This window comes from Bubalus kerabau, chromosome 4 (genome assembly GCF_029407905.1).
Source record: "Bubalus kerabau isolate K-KA32 ecotype Philippines breed swamp buffalo chromosome 4, PCC_UOA_SB_1v2, whole genome shotgun sequence".
Lineage (NCBI taxonomy): Eukaryota > Metazoa > Chordata > Mammalia > Artiodactyla > Bovidae > Bubalus > Bubalus kerabau.
The window spans coordinates 93,615,039-93,620,649 of NC_073627.1; the positions used below are offsets into that span (position 1 = coordinate 93,615,039).

Below are 5,611 nucleotides of genomic sequence, written 5' to 3' on the forward strand. Positions count from 1 at the left end.
TGGTTGTGAGAGTTGGACTGTGAAGAAGGCTGAGCACCGAAGAACTGATGCTTTTGAAGTGTGGTGTTGGAGAAGACTCTTGAGAGTCCCTTGGACTGCAAGGAGATCCAACCAGTCCATTCTGAAGGAGATCAGCCCTGGGATTTCTTTGGAAGGAATGATGCTAAAGCTGAAACTCCAGCACTTTGGCCACCTCATGCGAAGAGTTGACTCATTGGAAAAGACTCTGATGCTGGGAGGGATTAGGGGCAGGAGGAGAAGGGGATGATAGGGGATGAGATGGCTGGATGGCATCACTGACTCAATGGACATGAGTCTGAGTGAACTCTGGGAGTTGGTGATGGACAGGGAGGCCTGGCGTGCTGCGATTCATGGGGTCGCAGAGTCGGACACGACTGAGCAACTGAACTAACTGAACTGAACTGACTGTATAATCTTAAAAGATTTGATTTAGGTCATACCTGAATGGTCTGATTTTCCCTTTCTTCAATTTAAGTCTGAATTTTGCAGTAAGGAGTTCATGATCTGAGCCGCAGTCAGCTGCTGGTCTTACTTTTCCTGACTATATAGAGTTTCTCCATCTTTGGCTGCAAATATAATCAATGGGATTTTGGTATTGACTGTCTGGTGATGTGCATGTGTAGAATCGTTTCTTGTGTTGTTGGAAGAGGGTGTTTGCTATGACGAGTGTGCCCTCTTGGCAAAACTCTGTTAGCCTTTGCCCTGCTTCATTTTGTACTCCAAGGCCAAACTTGCTTGTACTCCAGGTATGACTTCCTACTTTTGCATTTTAGTCCCCAGTGATGAAAAGGACATCTTTTTTTGGTGTTAGTTCTAGAAGATCTTGTAGGTATTCATAGAACTGTTCAACTTTCCTTTTTTAGCATTACTGGTTGGGGCACAGACTTGGATTACTGATATTGAATGGTTTACCTTGGAAATGAACTGAGATCATTCTGTTGTTATTGAGATTGCACCCAAATACTGCATTTGAACTCTTTTGTTGACTAAGACATGGCTTCTCCATTTCTTATAAGGGATTCTTGCCCACAATAATAGATATCATGGTCAGCTGAATTAAATTCTCCCATTCTGATCCATTTTAGCTCACTGATTCCTAAAATGTTTGATCACTTCCAATTTACTTGATTCATGGACCTAAAATTCTAGGTTCCTATGAAATATTGTTCTGTACAGCATGGGACTTTACTTCCATCACCAGTCACATCCACAGCTGGGCATTTTTGCTTTGGCTCAGCTTGGTGGGTAGAAGTCTTTAACACGGGTTCCTTCTTTACATTCTATATAGCACCTTCTCCCCACACTCACCCCTCTGCAAAGAGCTGCAGAGAGCATGGCATGTATCCGGCTGTAGTTAATTATGTTTTTATTGGCAACAGGTGTACTGACCCAGGAGCAGGTTGTCTAGTGTGGCAGCCACTGCCTCAGGTGCTGCACTGGTGTCTGCCTGATAAACAATGCTCTGGAGGCAAGGAAAGGGCAAGGAGGAAGGCAAACAAGATGCTAAGAGGAACCAACAGAGGAGCAGGCCTCTGCCCTTTCCTGTCCTAAGTGACTGCTGCCTGGAATTTGAAAGTCCTAACTGCAGAAATTGAAGAGGAACTAAAGATCCTCTTGCTGAAGGTGAAAGGAGAGAGTGAAAAGGCTGCTTTAAAACTCAACATTCAAAAAAGCTAGATCATGGCATCTGGTCCCATCACTTCAAGGCAAATAAGTGGGGAAAAAGTGGAAACCATGTCAGATTTCATTTTCTTGGTCTCCAAAATCACGGTGGATGGTGACTGCAGCTGCAAAATTAAAAGACACTTGCTCCTTGGAAGAAAAGCTACGACAAGCCTAGACAGTATATTAAAAAGCAGAGACATCACTTTGCTGACAAAGGTCTGTATATTCAAAGGTATGGGTTTTCCAGTAGTCAAATATGGATGTGAGAGTTGAACCATAAAGAAGGCTGAGCACTGAGGAATTTGATGCTTTTGAATTGTAGTGCTGGAGAAGACTCTTGAGAGTCCCTTGGACTGCCAGGAGATCAAACCAGTCAATTCTAAAGGAAATCAACCCTAAATATTCATTGGAAGGACTGATGCTGAAGCTGAAGCTCCAATCCTTTGGCCACCTGATGCGAAGAACTGACCCATTGGGAAAGACCCTGATGCTGGGAGGGATTGGGGGCAGGAGGAGAAGAGGCGACAGAGGATGAGATGGTTGGATGGCATCACCGACTCACTGGCCAAGAGTTTGAGCAAACTAAGGGAGATAGTGAAGGACAGGGAAGCCTGGCGTGGCACAGTTCAAGGGGTCACGAGTCAGACATGACTGAGCAACAACAACAAAATATGGCACGGCCTGACCTTCAGCCTCTGGGTTATGGCAACTCATGGAAAGACAAGAAAAACTGTTCAAACTGAGATCTGTCATAACTCGGACAAAGCATTACTAAGACATCTCATTAGGTCCTCAAGAATGATGTGGAAAAAATCACTCAACTCCCCAAGCATCAAACCTTCCTCCTAGGAAATGAGGGTGAATGTCATTGCCAAGGTCACAAGTGTGTAAGTACTGATAGAACCAGGACCAGAACACAGTCTTCTAACTCCCAGTGCCTCCTCCTGTGGATTTCCAGAAGGGTGGGAAGTACAGTAGTTCCCCCCCACCCCTTATTTGTGATCTTGCTTTCCACGGTCTCAGTTACCTGCAGTCAACTGTGGTCCAAAAATATTCAATGGAAAATTCTAAAAATAAACAATTTATAACTTTTAAAATGCATGCTGTCCTGAGGAGAATGTCAAAATCTCTTGCTCTCCCACTCCATCCTGCCTGGGAAAGTGAATCTCCCTTTGTCTAGAGCATCCTACCCACTGGTCACTTAGTAGCCTCCTCGGTTATCATACCAACTGTCATAGTATCACAGTGCCTGTGTTGAAATAACTTTTACTTACTAATGACCCCAAAGCATAAGAAGAGTGATGCTGGCAATTCAGGTATGCCAAAGAGAGGCCATAAAGTGCTTCCTTTAAGTAAAAGAGTGAATGTTTTCAACTCAAAGAGGAAAGAAGGAAAATTGTATGCTGAGGTTGCTAAGGTCTATGGTAAGAACAAATCTTTAAAAAAAAAATATTTATATTTAATTGAAGGATAATTGCTTTACAGTATCGTGTTGGTTTCTGCCAAACATCAACATGAATCAGCCGTAGGTATACATACGTCCCTTCCCTCTTGAACCTCCCTCCTACCTCCTGCCCCATCCCACCCCACTAGAGAACAAATCTTCTATCTATGAAAATTGTGAAGAAGAAAAAAGAAATCGGTGCTAGTTTTTCTGTTGTGTCTCAAACTGTTATAGCCCCAGTGTGTGCTAAGTGCTTAGTTAAAATGAAAAAGGCAATAAATTTGTACAATACTTGGAGAGAGAGACATTCACCTAACTTTTATCACAGTATATTGTTCTAACTGTCCTATTTTATTATTTATCGTTATTGTTAATCTCACATTGTGCCTCATTTGTAAATTAAACTTTCTCATAGGTATGCATGTATAGGAAAAAAATAGTACATATGGGGTTGAGTACAGCTTTGGCAAACACTTGGGGTCTTGGAATGTATCTCCCTAGAGTGAGAGGGGACTATTATAATCTCAAAGGTCCAGACAAAGTTTGATGACAAACAGCATCTGACCCAAGTTACACAGAGCTTCTCTCAATGGCTTCTAGTTAACCAAGCTGCTAGATAACAGCTGCTCTTCGACCCCCTCCTAAATTAACTGATGCCTATGTCACAGGGAACAAGCCTGGCTGGCAGCCGTTCGGGAGCCTCCAGTGCCTTGACCATGCCCTGCGCCTGCACACCAGCACAGCCTTCTCCAGCCTGCATTGCTGCTCCCCCTAGGTGAACGTACCCTTGCATTATAAGCATCAGTGGATTATTTATCCTGGACCTGTTTTATTCTTGCTTCGCCTGTCTTTGTGAAAGTCTTATTGTGAATAAGTAATTAAATGAAACGTTCTGCAAACAGATGATACAATGAGAGTGCAAAGAAAGAGTCTTTATTCGTACGCAAACTGAGTTGGGTACTTTGAGATGAGCAAATGATGCTGGGCTGCTGAAGAATTGCTGATGAGTTAGGTATGGGTAAGCTACCATTAAAGATAGGGGGAAATGCACACATCTTTAATGATTCTTCACTCAGGACTTGGCAAGTGTAAGTTCTCGAACCACTTTAAAGAAACGGGAAATGGTAGATAATACATTACTGGGTGTGGCTGACTCAGGAAAGGCGGCTGGACACGCCCATCCACGGACCCACACTCAAAGGAAAGGCGCTGGACTTACATCAAACAACAGTGAATGGATGTACGTTTATATGTTTTAAGTTAAAATAAAATGTTGAAGGTGTGTAGTATAATTTTCTCTGATTTCCCTTTTCAACCAACTTTTTCCATTAACTGACCAACACCAGTCCATATTGTGTCAGATAAAAGGGATCCTGATCTAATAGCTAACAGTTATTGAGCAATTATTTGGTGCCAGACATCAACTAAGTGCCTTTTATGTAGCATCTCTTTTAATCCTCGCAATCTACGCCTGAGTGAGATACTGACGTGATCCTGTGGTGGCACTTGGGCCAGTTTTTACAGGTCCTGGACTCTCCTGCCTCCCACCTGCCTTCCTTTCTTTTGCCTGCCAGCAGCCCGTTCCTGAATCGCGCCTCTATAAACAAGTGCCATGCTTCCTCACAGCCTCCTGGTGGAGGGCCTGGAGTTCCCTGAGTCCTCTGGAACACTCTGACCTCCCCTGATGGCTCTATGGCGGGGTGCGGGGGCAGGGCGGGGGGCGCGGGTAGGCGTGGGGGAGTTTGGTTGCTTCAAAACAGTCAAGTTCTGGGCTTCGTGCAGAAGTATGAAGAAGCAGAGGTAAACAGGTGGGCGTGGTAAAGACGGAAAACCAGTGGGAAGTGTTCAGGAAGATTAAGCCCAGCACAGACCCTATGTCATGGTGTGGCTGGGGTGGGGGCTGTGAGAGTAGGACTTTGAAGAGCAAGACCCTGAAAGAGCCCACATGAAGCATTCTGGGGGCTTGAGGGAGAGAAGGGAAAGAGCAGGAGGGTGGGAAGTATTTCTGGCAGCAGGCAGGCCAGAAGGCAGAGCTTCCTAATCTAACCAGCATCTGTAAAAGGGCATTGACAGCAGCAAGAATCACCACAGGAAGGAACAAAGAAGAGCGCCCCCTTTAGGTCAGTGGCATCGTGGTATTTATGTCTTTGCAACAGACTATGGGGTCGCTAAGAGTCGGACACGACTGAGCGACTTCACTTCCACTTTTCACTTTCATGCATTGTAGAAGGAAATGGCAACCCACTCCAGTGTTCTTGCCTGGAGAATCCCAGGGACAGGGGAGCCTGGTGGGCTGCCATCTATGGGGTCTCACAGAGTTGGACACGACTGAAGTGACTTAGCAGCAGACGTAGCAGCAATAGAAATGTACTTGGTGGACTGTTGGGTGTTGAGGCAGAAATCTGATGTCCATGAAGGTCAGTGAGATAAAGATTAGCAGGATGACATAGAAATTAAAATTTAAGAAGCCACACACTTCGG

The 5,611-nt window shown here is 44.7% G+C and overlaps 1 long non-coding RNA gene across 1 annotated transcript; it reads left to right on the forward strand.

Moving 5' to 3' along the window:
• Positions 1-1,503: 1,503 nt before the first annotated feature.
• LOC129651550 (uncharacterized) lies at positions 1,504-4,041 on the forward strand. Its single transcript, XR_008714193.1, has 2 exons — positions 1,504-3,110; positions 3,799-4,041. It is a non-coding gene; the product is annotated as an uncharacterized LOC129651550 (long non-coding RNA).
• Positions 4,042-5,611: the final 1,570 nt, after the last annotated feature.